This window comes from Ranitomeya imitator, chromosome 7 (assembly GCF_032444005.1).
Source record: "Ranitomeya imitator isolate aRanImi1 chromosome 7, aRanImi1.pri, whole genome shotgun sequence".
In the NCBI taxonomy this organism is placed as follows: domain Eukaryota; kingdom Metazoa; phylum Chordata; class Amphibia; order Anura; family Dendrobatidae; genus Ranitomeya; species Ranitomeya imitator.
In genome coordinates, this window is record NC_091288.1 from 60,003,265 (window position 1) to 60,025,966 (window position 22,702).

The following is a 22,702-nucleotide window of genomic DNA, read 5'->3' on the forward strand; positions in this document are numbered from 1 at the left end:
TTATCTCATGGGAGATCATGTCTGACAGTGTACCTGGGGAGACCTTAAACATTTAGGAAGTGCTCACATCATGGTTTACCTCTGGGAGACGCTGCCAGTATACACTCTAAACAAATCAGTAGGGATCCTTTTACCCTATGGAGGCCAAGAGAGTGTCCATTTGTGACTCTGGGGTACCCAACATGAATAGAATAATGTGATAATCTATAGTACTAGTATATAAAAGGTATACGCTATGAGCACTGTATACTCATACGACTCTGTATTGGTGTATAGTGTATGGCGCAGCCTCTCATGAGTGGCATACACTGTGATTTTTTTTGTTTTCCCGGTGCATATATCCGTGGCCTGTAGTGTGTTGCGCATAAGGCCTCTGCTGACTATTAGGCGCATTCACACGTCCGTTTGTCACGGACTGTGATTCACTGACCGGCTGTGGACCTCCTGCCCTGAATTCAGCAGCCTTGTAGACACTTAGACGTTGTATCGTTCAGGCCGGGAGACCCACAGCCGCTGCATGCGCTGCAGTCCGTACTCGGACATGACACTCGGATGTGTGAATCCGGCCTAAACCAAGCTTGGATGTCCGTGAGACGCAGTCCGAGCAAGGACCAACATCTCCAGATGGTGGAATGTTGAGATTGGGTGAGGAGACCAATGGCCGATCCAGTCATTGTGTTTTCTGAATGTTTGAATCCAGTCTTAGGTGTAAGTTGCACCAGTTACTTTCTTTTTTTAGACTTTTTTTTCTCTCTGTATGTTTTTTTAATGGTTTCTTGTATTATCACAATATTTTTTCTTTATCAGAAAGAAAAAAAAATTGTATAAATATTACGGTATATGCGTAAGGAATTCCAAACCATAGCATTTAAAAGCAGTTGTGAAAACAACATTTTCTCTGCCTTTCATTTTTTTTCATGCTGCATTTATATAGTCTATGGCATTCAGTGGAGCATGGCGTCGGTTTTCGTATGTCAACGCAACATCAGATCGGACAGGCTGAGCATGACGGCTGCATAGAAATACATGAAGCGGTCACGCTCGGGTTGGGAGAGCCGCCGGCCAGTCTGTGCATCACAGTTCGATCTCAGTCCGATTTATACAGCCGCCTGACTGCGCCCTAATCGATCGTCCTGCGATCATAGAATATCATTGTTCTCGGCAGCAGATGTTCGGTTTACATCATACAATGTGCTGCTGTGAAGGATGCTTTATAAGCACTCTTAAAGAATTTCACCTGTGACCTAGTGACGTGGAGAGGTGGGCAGGTGTCCAAACTCTGTGGCTAGGAGCAAAAGGTGTCAAGATCCTGGCCAGAGTGTTTTCCGTGTTTGGGCAGCCATCTACAATAACTGGCAGCATTAAAAAGAGCCGATTACTCACTTATTGATGCTTTGAACTAACCCTCTCATCCATGTAGGAGTGCTCATTCCCAATGACTGACCTGTGTACACATGATGATGATCACCACAAAAGAGCAAAATGAGAATTTGTCAGGAGATTGGATTGTTAATGCCGGCAAAAACGAAAAAAGAAAATATCGGCAGCACATCATACTGTGCGAACAGGGAATGTGCTGCCGACAATGATATACTGTGGGGACAGAATGTTCTTAGTAGCGAGTGTTCTGTCCCCAACATTGTCAGCACGGGTAAATAGGTGAGTAGGCGCGCTCCAAAGGACTTGTATGCGGTCGCTTGGGGCTTGTTATGGTTCATTGATGGCCTGAAATCAGCACATCGAAATACACTGTAAAGTCTATGGCTACCTTTGACTGCTTCATGTATTTCTATGCAGCTGTCAGGCTCGGGCCGGTAGAGCTGCCGGCCAGTCCGTACACTTTGGTACGATCCCTGTTCGATTTAGACAACCGCCTGACTGCATCCTTAGAATGTATAGGTTTCTCTTAATTATTACTATGTCTGTGTTTATTGGCTATTGCTAAGGAAAATTATTTTACATGCAAGATTACACATGAATGAAATTACATCTGTGGCACAAAATGCACAAGATAGGGCATCCTGCCCAATCACATGACCTTATTGCGGCCACAATTCTTGGTCCGGCTGCAAGTGAATCTGTCTCCTAAAATTTCTTTGCTGCAAGAATCTAAGATAAATCGCAGTATACAAAGTAAAAAAAACCTAATAATATACTATACTTGCTGTCCCTGTTTCCTTGTCTGGGATCCTACCTGTTTGGCATAGCTGGAGGCCGGATTTAAGCCATTTTGTCCATTGATATTTATTTTTACAGTGTACAAGTTTCCCCATTAATAATTCTCTTATGTGGTAGTAAAGGAGGATTTCTCTTTGTCACCATCCCTCCTTCTCTACATTCATCTTCTCCATAGTGCTGATCAGGCAGATTATAGAATTGTCTACTTGTAAATTCCTTGAAGATTAGCTCCTATCCTATCCAGGTATTCATAAGTCTGGTATAAGGTCTCGTTCAGACTAAGTATTAAACGTCTGTGTGTTGTCTGTTTGTACACCCGTTCAGAGACAGCACACGGACCGGTGCACGCCGTCTGTGTTAGTCCACATGAACATTTTTACATGGGGACCGATGTCCAGTCTGTAAAAGATCGCAGCATGTGCTACTTTGATTACACAGTCCCATCATAAGCCAATGGTTGCGTAAAAAAAGCATCACATTCAGGTTACCATTCGTATTGCAATTATTATTTTTCACAAAACTGTGTTGTTTTTTTAAACCCATTATTACATTTTTAATTTTTGATGTATAAAGCGGACACCATACAGAAATATAAAACTGACATCTGGATGACATTCTGATGGGGAAGAAGACTATAAAAGAAAATTTCTAGATGCAAAACTGACATTTTTATACTCTCTGAACCCTGCGTAAAGAGGCTGTCCACTACTTTAGCATTGATGAAATATCCGTAGGATAGTCATCAATGTCTGATCAGTCAGGACACCCGGCAACCCCCGCTGATCAGTTGTCACCTGGGCTGCTGGCCAGAAATACTCTCATGCGAAGCTGGCCATCTTCTGGTAGAGGCCGCTGCTGGGTACTGCACATCTGCTTCCTATTCAAGTCAATATAAGGTGGATGTGTAGGCCCCTGTGGCGGCCACTACTAGAAGTGCGTCCACAAGTGAGTATTTCTGGCCAGCAGAACAGGTAACAGTTGATCGCTTGGGCTGCCGGGTTTTGGACCCTGACCGATCAGACATTGATGACCCCAGTGAAATACAAACCGTGTATAGTCACCTCCCGTAGTGGCGCCTCTCCGGTGATGTCGGTGCCGCTGTTCCCGGAGAGTGACGTGATGTTGTCAGGTGCAGGCCCGCAGGGTGGACGTCTGCTCTGCTGAAATGAGGAATGCTGCAGCCGATGAGCGGCTACACTGGGTTTATTTGGGGTCCTCAGTTGATTAAGTTGAGGTTGTCCGGTAGTAGACCATGCCTTTAACCACATTGCTGGGTTAGTTCCATGCCAGACACCGGACGTGTGCTCTGTGTTACCTTGTGCCTCATGTGACACCTAATTGGGGATCACGACTGAATCCTCCGCTGCCGTCATGGTTTCCATCCAGACATCAGAGGAAGAACACCTGGTATCTGTATCTGCGCAGTAAATCTCGGCCTCGCTGGTGGTGAGCAAACATTCATTCAAAGGTGAAGCAAGTCACCGGCAAGGCCCAAAATGTGATTTCTGAACTTTTTGACTTATCCAATAAAATTATATTTTTCCGTCTCTGATCAGATCTGACATTCAGTATTTGGATCTACCTTCTGTAGTGGATAATGGACGGCCGCGTGCTATCGGATTACTGACGTGTACGGAATCCTCTATGACGCTGCTCGTCTGCAGCCTTGTTCTTACACATTACTTGGATATTATTGTTTTTTGGCTTTTTAGACTGTCAGCGGAATGTAGAAAATGAGATTAGGAGGCATTTTTCTCGTCTTGAGTCAGCAGTATTCTGTTGGTCTGCATGTCCGAGTCCAGAAGTCGTACAAGTGTATCAAGCGGTGGCCATCACCTTAGGTTTCCTAGTCCGGGTGAATATTCCTGTACAGAACTATTATTGACTGACTGTCACCTGCAGTCGTGTGCGCCCATCTCCCTCCATAGCAGCAACTGCTTGACAAAAAGGGGGTTTCTCCCCAAAGAATAGCAAGTCACATTGTAGAGCAGCACCTCCTTAAAGGCACGATCACACATAGGGTCCAATTCATCAAAGCTTTTACATTAGTATTTCAATGTAAAGAAATCTTTTTAAATTCACATAATTTTGGCGCAGTCGTGCTAACACTATGACTCTTGGCATTCTCACGCCATTTTCGCCCAGCTCCAACAACGTGGGCAGAACCGAGGCGAGGTTCGTGGTACCGCCGCTTGTGAAATGAATGACGAGAGGACACTACACCACGAATCTTACTCCAGCAGGGACTGGAGTAATATTGATATTGAGCTGCACGCCACTCATCCAACTTCTGATTCATTAAGAGGCCTTGAGTCTTTTTTGCTTGGTTTTTGGAGCCAAAACTGAGTGGAAACTCTCTAAAATCCAATTTCTGCTCCTAGAGCTCAGCAATAAAAGACTCAATATGAACAGTCTTTAGGGTATGTGCACACGTTGCGGATTCTCTGCGGATCCGCAGCGTTTTTTGCAGTGCAGAAACGCTGCTGATCCGCAATTGATTTACAGTACAATGTAAATCAATGAGAAAAAAAAAATGCTGTGCACACTTTGCCGAAAATCCGCTGCGGAAACGCTGCGGTTTAAAAGAAGTAGCATGTTACCGTACTTCTTTTTTGTGAATCTGCAGCGTTTTTGTACCCATTCCATTATAGAAAACTGCAGGGGTAAAAACCGCAGCAAATCCGCAAGGAAACCACAGCAAAAACGCTGCAGAAACGCACAAAAAACGCGACAAATCCATAGGTGCGTTTTCTGCCAGGAGAGGCAGAATCCGCACAAGAAATTCCTAAGGCTAATCCGCAACGTGTGCACATGGCCTAAATTAGGACTCGTTCACACAACCATATTTTCCGTCCAAGTGCTGTCTGTGAAAAAAAACAAAGCAAAATGCACTCGGATCAATGTTATCCAATAGGGTAGTGCAAATGAGCAATTTATTTTGTTTTTTTTTTACGTGAACAAATCTGAATCTGCTAAAAAAAAAAAAAAAAAAAAATCAGTATCTGATGAGACTCACTCATTCAAGTCTTTGGGTGCATGAAAAACAGAATAGCCTTTGTTTTTTACTGACAAATTAGAGTTTTCTAACATGGGAAACTGTGGGGCTATGTGCACAAGTAGAATGGTCCTCTGCGGATTTTTCCGCAGCGGATTTGATAAATCCGCAGGGCAAAAACACCGATTTTTTTTTTTTTTTTTTTTTTTTTTCCTGCGAATTTATAGCGGTTTTTCTGCGGATTCCACTGCGGTTTTACACCTGCGGTTTTCTATTCTGGAGCAGGTGTAAAACCGCTGCGGAATCCGCAGAAAGAATTGACATGCTGCGGAATGTAAACCGCTTCGCTTCCGCGCATTTGTTCCGCAGCATGTGCACAGCGTTTTCAGTTTCCCATAGGTTTACATTGTACTGTAAACTCATGGGAAACTGCTGCGGACCCACAGCAAAATCCGCATCATGTGCACAGAGCCTGAATGGTCTTAGAAATGATTAACAGCTGCTGCTGTAAAAAAAAAAAAAAAAAAAATTCTGAATTTAAAAAAAACAAAACAAAACACTTGTGTGAACTGGCCCTTAGTAGCAGTGACACCCAAGAAATCTGCAGTCGCGTTTTTCACAGCTGCTGGTAAAGTACAGCTGGAACAGACAGCAAAAGTTTGTGGAGTGACAACCCCTCTGAGATTGATGGTCTCTGCAGAGGTAATTGTGGCCGAATTCTTGAGGGCTCGTTCAGTGGAGGGTATTATACGTGCATCGAGTGCTTTCAGATGAGTCCATGTGAAAAAAAATTATCCGACACTATTATTTTCTATATTTCGGATGACACTCGCCTATTCAAGTCTATTAGAGCACAAAAAAAAAAACACATCCCCTACTTATCATCAGTATAGTATTCGTTTTTCTTCATACATTGTCAATAGTAATATAGGATTTGTATTTGGCCTTGTAACTTTTTTTTTATACTGTTGATATATATATAAAAATGGATGACGGAAGTAAAAAATGTACATCCGGATGGAGTAGAGATGAAAATCTGTACATAGTTCTGTATGATAAATGGACGTATTGGTCTAAGCCCTCCTTCACACATACGTGTTGTATCCATTTTTTTTTTCATGGACGGAATACGTACCAGTTATAATCTATGGTGCAATTCACATCCGTTTTTTTCCGGCATCACAGATGAAAAGTAACGATAAAAGTCTATGGGTGCGTGAAAATCAGGTAGACGGATGGTGTCAGTGTACAGTCCATGTGCAGTCTGGGATTAACATTGCAAAAGATAGGAAAAGCTTTGTCATTTATCTCTTTATCCATCTGTGAAAAACACCGATGATAAAAGTGGACACAAACCCCGATGTCACACTGATCCAAAACACTGACACCCGTCCCATTTTCTCAAGTACGTATTTAAACACAGTGTGTGAATGAGGCCATAAACTGTTTTATCAACTGCATTTTTTTTTCACACCATGATATGTAATATGTGATCAAATTGTGCATTACTCACTCTCCCCAGGTCCAGTGCTGAGTCTCCCCTGTGTCTGTTATTGTCTGCAGTGCTGATGTCAACACCAGTGAAGTCAGCGGCTCCTGCGATCAACCCGGACACAACTGTTACGCTGACTGACTGCAGAGCTATTGACCCGCCATCAGCGCTATAACCAATGACTGACAAGGGAGGCAGTGGTGGAGACTCAGAGACGGACCCAAGGAGGGTGAATAAAGCACGTTTTTTTTTAAACTGCACCTGTGGACAGGGGTTCTCTGAAAGTGGAAAAACCTCCTTTAAGAGCTGCTTTACCTTATCCTCATACGCTTAAATGGATCTAAAAGTTTACATTTTTTTTCAAATATAAATGTTTAAATATGATCAGAATTGTGCCTGGTTAGGCTGCGCACACATTGCGAATTTGTTGTGTTTCTTTTTCTTTATGCAGAGTTTTTTGTTTTTTTTCATAAAAACCTGACTGGTTTCCTGATGCCCGCAAAGTAAATGAGAATCCTGATGTCTCATGCACGCGTTGCAGATATAAATTTGCAGCCTGTCAAGTTTTTCAGCGTTTTTGCTGCAGATTTCACCCATACTAATGAGTGGGGAAAAATCTGCGCAAAAAAAGCGTCAAAACGCACTTATTTTCCTATGTGTTTTTCCTGCCAATAGATGCAGAAATGGTGCCGGTGTGCACATACCCTTATAGGAAGCACGTAAAGCACAATGACAGACCCCAGTATGGATACACATGTACCTATATGGGTAAAATCCTCCAGAAACACCAAGAAACTTCTCACAGCAGCCGCAGGATTACGCTGAATATCGAGGAAACTTCTCCAAGGTCATTACCCGCACATTATTTACAGCCAAATGCAAAAGCAGGTGGGGCGAGTGTGAACGCTTTTCTGATTCTGTATAACCATGTAGCCTGCAGTACAATGCTCTCCTACACAATGCCGGCTGCAGAGCGTTGCACAGGAAGTATGTGCGCTCCATAACAAATAAACCCGCTCATCAGCACTCCTAGATCCTACAAGGCCATTATACGAGTGCAATGGCTGCAAGGGCCACGATACTCTATTGCTTTATGTATATAAGAATATGTGTAGCATGTGATTCTCACCATGCAGTTGCTTTAACGAAGTCAGATTTCACAATACTATCTCCATACATTATTAAATAGATATTTTAGACCTAATGAGGCTGGTGTACTTACTTTGAAAATCCATTTTGTTTTGGTTTTCCAGACATCTTTTAAAATTAACATTTTATGAGTGCAAGCCTCATCAGGACTAGGAGATCTTATTCAATAATGTATGCTGTTTGTAGTGCGAAATCTGATCACAGATCTGCTTTAGGCCGGTTTCACACGTCAGTGGCTCCGGTACGTGAGGCGACAGTTTCCTCACGTACCGGAGACACTGACTCACGTAGACACATTAAAATCAATGTGTCTCTGCACATGTCAGCGTGTTTTCACGGACCGTGTGTCCGTGTGCAAAACACGGAGACATGTCAGTGTTCGTGGGAGCGCACGGATCACACGGACCCATTAAATGGGTCAGCGTCGCAGCTCTTCCTGTATGAGTGGTCACGTGGTGCCGCACATTACAGTGATGAATATGCGGCTCCACCTCCCATAGGGGTGGAGTCGCATATTCATCACTGTAATAAGCGGCACCACGTGACCGCTCATACAGGAAGAGCTGTAACGCTGAGAGGAAGCATCGAGTGAGCCGGGTAAGTATTTTAATGCCAGCGGGCGGGCGCACAGGGGGTGGTAGGGGGGAGATTAACGAGAACTTTATTTTAAACACACAAAAAAAAAACCCAATGATTTTTCATTCCTTCTCTCCAGCGAACGCTGCTGGGAAGAAGGAATGAATTCTGGAATCAGCATCCAAAGCAGGGGACAGCGCTTAACTCTAGCGCTGTCTCCTGCATGGTGCGTGTGGTACCCAGTCGGCACACGGCTGCCGCACGTGTGCCACACTGATGTGCCACGTGAGCACACGGATAACTCCGGTACCGATTTTTCCGGTACCGGAATTATCTGGACGTGTGGGACAGGCCTTAAAGGGATTGCCCAGCCTTAGGCTTTAATTCTGCAGTCACTTTCTGAACGCACACTATGAGGAGCCTCCAGCAGCGAGTGCATGACTACAAGTATGCAATTTGCATGCATGCGGTCACGTGCCAACTAGACGTGCACAGCCTCGCTCAATACAGTTGTATGGAGTGAAGCCAGACACGTCTAGTTGGAATGTGTCCAGAAGAATGCAAATCACATACTTGTGGTCACGTTACCTCCCACCGAGGCAGGGACCGGATAACCTGGTGCCGATAATAATTTTTAAACTGGCTAAAAAAGATTTGAACTGATGAACGAGCGTTTTACCAGTTCATTGGGTGATTTCCAACCTGTTTAGATGGGCAATAGCGTAAAGACACAATTCCACCATTACTGGATAATATAAATGGGCCATAAATCTTACCCCCCCATCCTATACACACATTCCATGTAATACATACAAAGGATCAAAACCTGATATGTGAACAGAGCCTGACGATTGCAAACATATATATTGCGTATATGTGGACTGTAAAGTGTAGGATAAAAGAAATTGGCATGTTCCATTTCATCTTGCTCCCATCGCCACATTGAGATGTTATGTTCTCATGTATAAATAGTTTCATCAGTGAGTGTCATCTGTTTTTCATGGATGAGACAACTTTTAGTTTTTTTAACCTTCTCCTATTTAGCAGCCCCTAACAGTGTTCGGATGGCATTAGTCTGCTGTCTGTGACTACCATTGTATGGTTGGGTTCACACCAGCATAGAAATAAAATCATTCAGAGTTTCATCCAGAAAACAGGGGCGATTTTTTTTTTTTTTTTTTTTTTTTTTGTATTTTTTTTTTTATATATATATTTTTTATTTTTTCTCTTTATCTGTATTCAATCCGTTTTTTTCACAGCAGCTATTAATAATTCACAAGACCATTTGCAGTTTCCTAAATTACGGAATTGCAACTTATCCGAAAAAAAAAAACCAGATGCTGTACTGAGGCTCCGTATGGCGTTTTTTTTTTTTTGCTCACCCAGAGACTCCAATGGGCGAGTTTCATCCGATTTACTAAAGAAACTAGTGCACTCTTCCATTATTTATTTTTATTTTTTTTGCATTTCTCATGCAGATTCGGTCAGTAAAAAATGCCTCATCTGCCCTGCCCCCTTGAATAACATTAGTCCATTTTTTTTCACAGTCAGCACTCCAGACCAAAAATAGTCGTGTGAACGACGCTTGATGGGTAGAAGTTTTTTAACATCATTTTGTTTGCATACGAGTAATCACTAAAGAAATACCGATGGCAAAATTGACACATTGACCAAACGCTGAAGAAAATCGGCTGTTTTTGATAAAAATCGCTGCTGTCTGAGTGCGGCCGTAGTCCCAGCAGCTGGATAAATGTCAGGCGGACAGCTGATATAACTGGTCCCAGTAGAGGTAGAACAGGTACTGCCTTTGTCCGCATAAAGTGACATTTCATGCACCATTAGTAGTGTTGTCTGTGCTCAGACGAGGTAATGTCGTTAGACCAATCACCTAAAATGTGAGCACAGATGGTGTGATGAATAGATGGCTGACTCAGCGTAAATAAGTGCATTCATAAACATATTATTGTATCCACCGCCGGTGGAAGAGGATGATCTAAGGTTGGCGGCACGGTTGCATGCTGTGCACCATTGTTTGTATGTGTTTTGTGTATACAGCCGCTATCCTGTATTTTTATAGATGGGGTATAGCGCAGAGCAGCACATATACGTGTCCAGTGTGTAATTACAGCAGATCTTGTTTTACTGTAACCTGGTGATTACAAGATATTAATGTATTTGTAGCGGGACGAGCCGGCCGTTCCAGACTTGAATGATGGCTGTCTATTCTTATCATTGAGAAGTAATGTATCACTGAGGGTTCTTGAGGGTTTTGTCATATTAGTTATGTATTTTTATTATTGAGCCCCTCTTCTTGTCACTATCTTATGTATTGTACATGTAGCCTGGCGGTCGGGGATGCGTTTGTGGCACCTCCAGATTAGTTATGTTTTACTGGCCGTTGTATCCATAAAAGAGGAGACGCTCACTTCCTATAGTACCGGGACAGAAGTATTATCTCCTGAGGCCTCATTCAGACCCCAATTTTACCTTGTATGTAAAAATAAATAATTTAGCAATTTTCATCTGTGTATGGTGTGCGTGCCTGTTTTTGCCATACGTTTGTCATCAAATTTTTTTTTTTACCTATGGAAAATATGAAATTGTTAAAATATTCTAAATTAAATCCGACCAGCACAATGAAGCCGTCGGAACATTTTTTTTTCTCGGGCCTAGAAGCTTGCATTAGGTCAACTTTGGACAATTGGTCATGCCTCTGTTTTTAGTGCCTCTCAGTTCGCAACAAAAGACGGACATTCGCAACAAGACGGACATGTGAACAGTCCCATGGGTTATAATAATGGGTGAATGAGGCTTAAAGTTGTTGGCCCCTACTTCTCTTTATTGATGGCCTATCCAAAGGATCCATGGGGGTGCAACACTCGGCACAGGCGTCCATCAGCTCTTGATGAAAGTTCTCAGATGCCGCTGGAACATAGCAGCTCCATCAAAACTTTAGTGGCCACTGCCGGGTAGTTCACATACACCCCCTTACCCATAAATATCAAGTTATATCCTATCCATTGGATATTGACTAACGTGCTTTTCACTAGGGGTCTTAATTTAGGGAACCCAATGATCCTGAGATTACGGCTTTGGAACCCTAAGAATGGTGCTCCACAACTCCATTCTGATGTGCGCATGCAAGGTCTCTGCTCCAATCGTTTTCTATGGGACTGCCCAGTACTGCACTCTTTTCTCTCTGTCCCATGGACAATGAACGGAGCAGAAGCCGTACATGATCATCTCTGCTCCATTCAGAAAGGGGCTTCAATGCCCCACTCTTTTGGCTCCAGAACAATGATAACAGGCTTTCTGGGAGTTTGAACCTCCAAGAATCTGCACGTTATCCCGTATTCCCCTAGTTCTGATCTTGTTCTTATTCTGCAGCACAGTGTGCCTATGGCGGTAGAGTAATGACATTGCAGAGACCAAGTGCGCAAGGGTTGCCAACAGTCCAGAAATTCCAGGACCGTCTGTAACAATAGGGCAGTTTTTTTTTTGCTCTGTCTGTAAAAAGTTTTTTAAGATTTTTTTTTTTAAGTTGAAGAAACTTATACAGATTATTTCCCCATTTTACAAGTTATAGCGAATGAGGATAATGTCTTCATATCATAATTATGACCTGTAGACTAGTGATGAGCGAGTATACTCGTTACTTGAGTTTTCCGAGCATGCTCGGGTGGTCTCCGAGTATTTGGATGTGCTCGGAGATTATGTTTGAGTCCCCGCAGCTGCTAGACAGCCTGAATACATGACGGGATTCCCTAACAAACAGGCAATCCCTGCATGTGTTCAGGTTGTCTAACAGCCGCAAATCATGGAGCTGTAGGGACACAAACAGTCTACTATCCAAGATATTCGGAGAACACCTGGGCATGCTCAGAAAACTCGAGTAACGATCACACTCGCTAATCACTACTGTAGACATGTCACTGATGATCATAACTAGTTATTATGCTTTCCCAATGTGTACATAATTTTTTTGGACCAATTTTCAAGAAAAAAATAAAAAATCAAGTTGGCAACTTTGAAGTGCGCCGCCACTTAGCCTCCTATACATGGAAGGTACTCCTTGTAATGGTAGCGGTAAAGCACGTAACATTGGATTATCAGATCTTTTCTGTGAGATCGCCAGTGATCTGTTCAGGCTCCGGGCTCCTTCCCTTTGTGGAATTTAGAGCAGGGTCAGAGTTTCCTATTCTCCATTCCCGATTTCTGCTCGTAGCAGAATAAAACCGAGGGGCGGAGGAGTGTGATATATAATATGTGACAGCTGAATACCGCACTGAAGACATCCGCGCTGCCAAGCCTTGTAGACTTGGCATGGTGCAGCCCGATAATTACTGCCACCTGTGTGCCCTGTTTGTGTAGCACATACCATAAAGTCACATTTCTCTTATATAATTGTGTTTATAAAGATGAGCCGGACTGTGTCTTTCTACATGCTACATGCTGGTTGTGTCCGTTGGCGCTTGCAATCTAGTGGCCACATACGACCGCTGTAGTTATCTGCAGGCAATCTGTAAGGCCATGTTCCCACATGGCATAATGCTACGCTTTTTCCATTCCTTTTTGTTTTGTGGTGCGCAGAAAACCTGCATTTAATTGTCTAAGCAAAGTGATTTCTAGAAATCTCATGCCCAAAAGATGCTGTTGAACTGTGTTTTTTTTAAATGTAGTTTTTTCTTGGATAGTCTGAAAAAAACACATTAAAAGAAAGTTGCGTTTTTAAGTGCAGAATCAACATTTTTGTACAAAAAAATGAGAAACGTAAACTATGCTTCAAATATGGATCCAATAAAGAAGGAAATGGATAAAAAAAACACATTATTATTGCGTATTATGGCATGGTCACCTTGAAAAAATATGCAGGAAAAAAAACACAATGTGAACAAGGTCTAAGCCAGGCTGAGCCAACTAGAGACCGGTACCATCCAAAAAAGTCTTGGTTCACATTCATACTGTGCTCTATGCTGAGCTCTTACGTTGGTATTTTTGTCTAAATCTTTTAAAAAGGCATTCAGCTGGAAGACTTGATGTTGCCATTCTAATAGAATGGGGCAGATGGAGTTACTTTGTACTCATCTAGTCTCCATATTTTTTTTTAGGTGGACAGAACAGCTTGGTAGACAATGCTTTTGTGGCTGCCTCAAAAAACGTACAGGGCCGGCGTCATGAGGGGGCAGACCGGGCATCTGCCCAGGGCCTCCAAGCACAGAGGGGACCCACTGCTTGTCCCCTCTAGTCTACCTGCAAAGGAGGATAAAGTGACTCCTTCTGCTGCAGATATCGGCACAGTTTTATAGAAACACCAGAGAAAACACGGAGTATGAGTCCCATTTAACCAGAGTATAAATACAAATCGTTATTAGTAAGACCATCAAATACAAACCAATATAAATAATAAATCATAGAACGTTACAGACATACAATACTCAGAAAGGAACCAGAGGACCGCACTGAAAGGAGTCACTGCAAGGCGGCAGCCCCTATGAATCCCTGTCAGTTATAAAATCATAAAGTGCCAATAGTGCATGTAAGGGTGAGAGACACCAAGTGAACCAGATGGCTACAAATCTATAATAATAATAATAAATCTTTATTTTTATATAGCGCTAACATATTCCGCAGCGCTTTACAGTTTTGCACACATTATCATCACTATCCCCGATGGGGCTCACAATCTAGAATCCCTATCAGTATGTCTTTGGAATGTGGGAGGAAACCGGAGTGCCCGGAGGAAACCCACGCAAACACGGAGAGAACATACAAACTCTTTGCAGATGTTGTCCTGGGTGGGATTAGAACCCAGGACCCCAGCGCTGCAAGGCTGCTGTGCTAACCATTTAACTCCCATAATGGGATACTAAGCGCCAAGTGCGGCTGCTAACATATTCAATCGGGCTCAATGTCTCTTACCCATGGGACAGGAGCACAGGGGTCACCGCCGCGGCCCCAACGCGCGTTTCGCGTCGGCTTCGTCAGGGGGTGTTTCTATATATTGCTGGAGTGTCCTTTATTGAATGCTTATCTTGGTCTTTTTCTTTTAACACAGTACCACTAGGATGTGTAAAAGACCAAGTACATTGGTGTCCATTGTGGGATGTTTTTATTGTATCAGCACAGTTTTGTCTACTTAGTCTATGTTCACATGTTGCATTTTTTTTTCAGCTTTTTTTATGCAAATTTTTCATTTCATTTATTTTTTTGCAGTAGCAGCAAAGCGTATGAGATTTCCAAAATCTCATGCATACAGCTTTCTTTTTTTTTTTGTCCTCCATATTTTGTGGAAACCATGGTTTTTACAGAATGCAGCATGTCACTTCTTTAGGCATTTTTCACCCATTGAAAGCAATGGGTGGTGCAAAAAACCTACAAGAATGCATCTATCAGTGTTTGCTGCATTTTATTTGCCAAAACCTGATGAAGTAGAATCCCAATTTTTTTGATTTTGCATTTTTATATATATAAATAATAATAATAATAATAATAATAATCTTTATTTATATAGCGCCAACATATTCCGCAGCGCTTTACAGTTTAAAAAAGCATGCACTAGAGACAAATGTACCCTGACAAATTCGCTGCAAAAAAAATAGAGCAAAACCTGCTTTTTTGAGGCAAGTTTCTTGCTGCCAAGAGAGCAAGTTTTGCCTAAGGAAAAAACGCATGAAAACGCAACGTATGAACACAGCTTTAGTTACACAACCGTGTGCCCTTTAACCATCATTTAAAAATCCCTGCGACCTGTCCGGCTTGGCTTTCGTCTGCTGCACCTCGGCCGTCCTGCGACGCTTTACACTAATGCTTTTTAGCTCGTCTCAAGCGTCTTTTCGCACGTCATCCGCAGAACCAAAGCCAGATAAAGTAGTCCTAATACTGCAAACGACCATAAAGTACAATGAGTTTTTAGTTCCCGTCTTGTATTTTGGAGTGAAGCCTCAGCTTTAGGTGAAGGTAAAACCAGGACAGTGGTTTTGTAGAGAGCCTAGCAACAGCGCCATCAGGGTAGGGGCGAGGTGTGAACTGTGCGGGGGGCTCGCCGTGCTGCAGGCACACGCTTCTCCTTGCTTTCTTGTAGGATACATAATGCAGAGGGGATTGTACAGATGTCTGTGTGGAGGGTGATGGCGGCTCCACTCTTTTCAGACATTCTAAACCAAAGATCTGGAATTCTACCACATCATCTATTGCGTAGGTTTCTGTACACAGTGTAATACTCAGGCCCTAAGGGCTGATATTGGAGTTTGTGGCTGCAGGGAAAGGGACGTAATCACACGTGTGCATCCTCGCAAAAACGTGTTAGGCCTCATTGAGACGTCCTTTTATTTTTACTCAAGACTGACTCGCATCAGTGATGGGAACTAACAGCACACGGGTGGGATCTGTGATTTTCATGGACCCGTAGACTTGGATAGGTAATTTTGATCTGTGACTTGGATCAAGAACGGACATGTTTTCGTAACTTTTTTTTGAGGACTAATCTGTCTGCAATAAAACACGGACATGTGAACAGCCCCATAGAATATAATGGGTTTGTGTTCTGTCCGTAAAAATCACAGGACACGGACGTCACTCACGGACATCCTTACGGTATGTGCGTACGGAGTCTTTGTGCTGCGTTTTCAGAGCAGAAACTGCCTCTGAAACCAATATGTCCCTCTCGTGCCCCGGTGAGCCTCCTTCATCAGGATGTGTATGTTTGTGAAGCCCGTAATATGCCGGAAGTGGGCGCAGTGCAGACAGGCATCGGGGTGGTGCACCAGGAGAACATGTCCATCACATCATGGAAAGCAAGGTCAGCAGGTGACCCGGTAGAGGTCTATGTGGCCGGCTCTCTAAATCTATGGCTTCTGGCTCTGCTGCTGCTCTGATTGATTAGCCTGCATTAGGTCAGTCCTGTTGGTTAATGTGGATAACATCAGTGTTTCCACGTAATGGGAACATTTCCTGGTTGAAACGCAGACCTTTTTACCGTGCTCTTGCCAGGAAAAAGTATCGAAAGGTTTAAATAATAGAACAAAAAATCCAACTTTTAACGTTGAGGCTTATGTCGCTACATGGTAAGATCCACTGAGACATTCTTTTATTAGAAAACGTTTTATAAAGAAATGTATCCTAAATTTGTAAACAGTTTAGAGTCCAGGATTAATATTGGTTAGTGCTTTATACACTGCTCAAAAAATAAAGGGAACACTTAAACAACAGACTCTAACTCCAAGTAAATCAAACGTCTGTGAAATCAAACTGTCCACTTAGGAAGCAACACTGATTGACAACCAATTTCACATGCCGTTGTGCAAATGGAATAGACAACAGATGGAAATTATTGGCAATTATCAAGACACCCTCCATTAAGGAGTGGTTCTGCAGGTGGGGACCACAGACCACATCTCAGTACCAATGCTTTCTGGCTGATGTTTTGGTCACTTTTGAATGTTGGTTGTGCTTTCACACTCGTGGTAACATGAGACAGACTCTACATCCCACACAAGTGGCTCAGGTAGTGCAGCTCATCCAGGATTGCACATCAATGCGAGCTTTCGGCTAGAAGGTTTACTGTGTCTGTCAGCGTAGTGTCCAGAGGCTGGAGGCACTACCAGGAGTCAGGCCAGTACACCAGGAGATGTGGATGGGGCCGTATGAGGGCAACAACCCAGCAACAGGACCATTACCTCAGCCTTTGTGCAAGGAGGAACAGGAGGAGCACTGCCAGAGCCCTTCAAAATGACCTCCAGCAGGCCACAAATGTGCATGTGTCTGCACAAACGATTAGAAACTGACTCCATGAGGATGGTCTGAGTGCCCGACGTCCACAGATGGGGGTTGTGCTCACAGCCCAACACCGTGCAGAACGCTTGGCATTTGCCACAGAACACCAGGATTGGCAAATTCACCACTGGCGCCCTGTGCTCTTCACAGATGAAAGCAGGTTCACACTGAGCACATGTGACAGACGTGACAGAGTCTGGAGACGCCGTGGAGAGCGATCTGCTGCCTGCAACATCCTTCAGCATGACCGGTTTGGCAGTGGGTCAGTAATGGTGTGGGGTGGCATTTCTTTGGAGGGCCGTACAGCCCTCTATGTGCTCGCCAGAGGTAGCCTGACTGCCATTAGGTACCGAGATGAGATCCCCAGACCCCTTGTGAGACCATATGCTGGTGCGGTTGGCCCTGGGTTCCTCCTAATGCAGGACAATGCCAGACCTCATGTGGCTGGAATGTGTCAGCAGTTCCTGCAAGATGAAGGCATTGAAGCTATGGACTGGCCCGCTTGTTCCCCAGACCTGAATCCGATTGAACACATGTGGGACATCATGTCTCGCACCATCCACCAACGTCACATTGCACCACAGACTGTCCAGGAGTTGGCGGATGCTTTAGTCCAGGTCTGGGAGGAGATCCCTCAGGAGACCATCCACCGCCTCATCAGAAGCATGCCCATCCGAGTGCAGTCCGATTTTGATGGACTGTCAGAAAGGACACGTAAGAGAAAAACTGATGACACTCTGATAGGAGTCTGATCAAAATAATTCTTTTTTTCTCATATGGGAGAAGAACTGACATCTGAATGAGGAATCCATTGTGAGACTAATAAATTTTCCATCACTAAATATTTATAAATGATTCAATATTCTAGTTCTTTCCCTCATTTTCTCGTCCCGTCAGAGACGCTGCCAGGATTTTGATTAATATGACAGCTGTTTGTATATAAATCAGTTTTACCAGTTAGAAGAGTGACGTTACAAAGCCGTAGGATTACCAGTTGTGCCATCATAAGGAAGACATAAGCAGTGCTTTCCCTTTCTCCTGGCCGTTATATAGAGGTACCGTAACCTGGTTTTTGTGATATCGGAGATTAATGAACAGTTTGCCGTTTTACTTCTTGTTTTTGGTTTGCGCTATCTGCTATTTTCCAGGGTGTGTAAATCTGGGAGGGTCGGATTGACTCCCTGCTGGGGTGTGTTGTTTTGCGATAGTTGCAAAAAGCAGCTGTGAGTAAAGATAAAATGTCCGCATCAGTGCTGTGGTGAAGTGAGCAGCTATACTGTCCGCACAGCAAAACGCCATATACATATACTTTGTGTCACCGTTCGTTTCCTCCAGGAGCTAGACTATACCCCATCATTCTTGGGTTCAGAGAAATAGCCATAAACCGGCCAGACACGTGAGATGCCTGCTGGCCTAATACCTGTTCCTCTGCTATTTCCGTTGACTTCACCCTTAAGGCCTTATTTTGACATCCGTTTATTTTTCTTCTTGCATAATAAAAGGACTAGTTTTCGATCAGATATTCATCAGTGTCTCTATTTTTACCATCAATAATTTTCTCTTGTGAAAAAAAAAATAAATGTAGCAAATTGTCTCCTACTTATTTCAATACTCTTTACAATGTTAAAACTGGACAACACGCGCTTCTCATCCATGTGCTGTCATGATTTTCAGGGATCCATAGAGTATTATCTGTGATTTTGATCCATGACCAAAAGCAGACATATCACTCGGTCGGCAGAAGACTCGGACGTATGAACAGCCGCATAGACGGGGTACGTGTAAGGGGTAAAGATTCTCCATCTGGAGAACGCCAAGTTGGCGCTGGGAGACTGGTATAAGTATTTCCTGGTTTGGCTTCTTATCCTAAGTAATGGTTAAAGGTTCAGTATTGACTTTTGGGATTGCCACTTGTATAGCTAGCCATAGAGGTACCGTCACACTAAAACGACGCTGCAGCGATACGACAACGATGTCGATCGCTGTTTGGTGGCTGGAGAGCTGTCACACAGACAGCTCTCCAGCGACCAACGATCCCGGTCCCCTGGTAACCAGGGTAAACATCGGGTTACTAAGCACAGGGCCGCATGTAGTGTTTTTTTTTTTTTTTACGTTTACGCTGGTAACCAGGGTAAACATCGGGTTACTAAGCGCGGCCCTGCACTTAGTAACCCGATATTTACCCTGGTTACCAGTGAAGACATCGCTGAATCAGCGTCACACACGCCGATCCAGCGATGTCAGCGGGAGATCCAGCGACGAAAGAAAGTTTCAGACGATCTGCTACGACGTACGATTCTCAGCGGGGTCCCTGATCGCAGTAGCGTGTCAGACACAGCGAGATCGTAACGATATCACTGGAACGTCACGGATCGTGCCGTCCTAGCGATCAAAGTGCCACTGTGTGACGGTACCCTTAGAGGCTAGTTGCATATTCATATTCCCAGGGGAGCATTATCAGCCTCCCTACTCAGACTTGTTAGTCTCCACAAGGAGAAATGTTGTTATTTATTATGTGTTGTTTTTATAGCACCATCCTATTTCATTTCACTTTGCAGTGTGGGAGGAAACCCACGCAAACACTGGGAAAACATAAACTCCTCGCAAATATTCTCCATAGTGGGATTTGAAACCAGGACCCCAGCGTTGCAAAGCAACAGTGACAACCACTGAGCCATCATGCTACCCCTTAGACCCACTGTCACAGGCCTCTCACCCAGCCAAATGAGTTCTCCTGCTTTGCACTGATGAGGAGCATACACCCCAAAACATCAGTCTGCAAATAGTTACTGGTTTAGCTTCTTTACCTAAGCCTATGTGGCAAGGCCTTTTAAAAAGGGTCAATATTGACTTTTAGGATTGCTACTTCTATGAAGTGGTACTAGAGTTCGTGTCCTCTTCTTCTCTTAAGAGGCTATTTGCAATCCATGGAAAACACGGATAGAACATGGAAGTTAAAACATGGAAGTCTGAATGAGCGCTAAGGGTTCGCACACAACATGTTTTGCTAAAATGACACATTTTACATGCCATTTTTCATGCTGTTGGTGTTTTTGAAAAAAAAGTAACCCATTGTGAAAAGAGCTACTATATTTGGAAATGTTTTGGTTTGTTTTGTATTTGGGGCTTTTTTGTCATTTTTTTTTTTTCTTCTAAAATGCATAATTCTCTGAAATATGTCTATTTTTCTGACTTCCTGTTAAAGGGAACCTGTCACCAGAAAAAATGCTATTAACCTGCATATATGGGGTTAATCTGCAGGTTAATAGTATTAGGCTGCCGTCACACGTTCAGTATTCGGTCAGTATTTTACATCAGTATTTGTAGCCAAAACCAGGAGTGGGTGATAAATACAGAAGTGATGCATATGTTTCTATTATACTTTTCCTCTATTTGTTCCACTCCTGGTTTTGGCCACAAATACTGATGTAAAAAACTGACTGAAAATGAGCTTTTTAACCCCCATGAAGTGTTCGGGTTTCAGCTGTAACTGCGCCTCCGTCCCTAATGCACGGCCAGTGTCAGTCACGGCCGGGTGCGCGGATACAACCGCTGCTCTGTATACTCAGAGCAGTGACTGAACCGGCGCCTTCCCGTGACTGAAACCCGGATGCTACCATAGGGTAATAAAGTTAGTTTCCCCCCCGCAGCATTAGGCTAAGTGTGGGCAGGTTAGTAACGCTATCAACCTGCAGAAATAACCATGTTACTATAGCGTTTATTTTTCTGGTGATGGGTTCCCTTTAAGATTACAAGAAAACATGCATGTGTAAAAATACCACATGGCACCAAAGGAACCAAAAATGCTAAAAAATAAAAAACATGAAAAACTGTTTATTTTATTAATGTTTTAAAAAATATGTAATGAATTTACAGTGCTTGATGGAGCTACAGTATAAACATGGCTGGCATGCTGTATTTGAATCTGGAGCGGAAAGTAAGATTTCTGCCCTGGTGATACCAAGGCTCCGGTATCCAGCATATCCAATCCTCCTTTCCTCTGACGGGCTACGTCTCATTACTTCTTGTTGTCTCAACCTGGCTTTAGTTATTAATTGTTGGCCTGGCATAGACAAATGTCTGACATTTCAGTCTAGAGTGAGAACTATTGACTGCGCACAATATTCTCTACACTTACAGATATTGAGTGTCTGTGGCCGCCTTATTGATCCGTGACTATGCTGATTCTTTGTCCAATATTCGAGAGGGACCAAAAGCAATAATATGGGGATGTGAGTCAGCATATTAGCAGTTCGCTCAATACAAGAAATATAGAGGTGAGGAATAAAAATTATTTTACCCCCGAACTCGTCAAGTTCAATGAGCTCTTTGTTCTATATGTGAATGAAAGTGAAAAAGTGAGCTGGTCACTGGCAGACGTTGTCATTGGCACATGGGGCACACATTCTTTTTCGCACCGCCGCTTGTGCAGTGCAGATCTGCCGAGTGGGTGCTATGCTCTTGATGCTTTAATTTACTAGGTCATCTCAAACTATCTATCTGTTGACAGATGGTTGTAGGTGCCTGGATCATGAAAGACATGAAACTGAATGAATAAAAATAAGATAATAAAACATGTCCGTAAAATAAGTGCTGTCAATAAAAGGCAAACTGCTTTCAAAATCACAGTTGGGTTTGTTTCCAGCACTAAATAATGCAAGTAACGTTTCATCCGGAATCTACACAATGCAGAAACGGAATTTGATCCAGACATTTGTCACAAACTATCTCCTCACTAGCTTAACCCTTTGTTTAGTATGGTGCTTTGCTTGCGGTTCACTGTTGCTGTATAGGACATTTATGTCATATGTTGCGTCGTTAGAAAGTCTGAGACATGTCACCTAAGAGGATTAGCTGTGTACTCCTCTTCCCTATGACCTTGACATTAGATAACACGTGTGCCTCTGATCTCCAGCTCCTCTCATTTTGCCTGCCCTCTCCTCCCAGCATCTGCTCACATTATATGGAAGCCAGGACCCAGTGTCTGCTTTTCACCAAGAACTCTACTTGTTAGGCATGTAGGAATAACACAATTTGTTATATCCGTCCTCTGCTCAAAATGATATCTAAATGCTGGGCTTAGACACGTCGACCTCCGCTGTTAAATGACCACTGATTCCAAGCTAATCGGCTCTTATTTAATGGCCTATTTAGCCTAGCCATACAGAAGTGTAGGTGCACAGAGGAATTGCTAACACGATGATAGAATGTCATTGTTCTCGGCAGCACATCACCTGTTTACACAGGACGACGTGCTGGCGAGAGTGATGTTTTTTTTAAATCTAGCTAAAAATCTTGGCACCTGATGAATGATCATTTAGCCTGTGCAATGAGTGCTCGATTGCCTGTTTAGACTGCCTGATAGACAAAAATGAGCGTTACTAAGAATCTAAGAATACTTATTCCAATTATCAGCCCATATAAAGTTGCCTTTATTACAACAGCTAATGTACATCATTAAGTGACTGCCGATCGGCAAAATGCTTGCCGGTCGGCGGTCATTTCATAGCCTGTTTACACAGGCAGACCATGCTTCACAC

At 43.3% G+C, this 22,702-nt stretch overlaps 1 protein-coding gene across 3 annotated transcripts in view; it reads left to right on the forward strand.

The window, feature by feature from the left end:
• AGAP1 (ArfGAP with GTPase domain, ankyrin repeat and PH domain 1) overlaps nt 1-22,702 on the forward strand; it is a 484,860-nt gene that overhangs the window by 2,127 nt on the left and 460,031 nt on the right. The gene's annotated exons all lie outside the window — the stretch shown is intronic.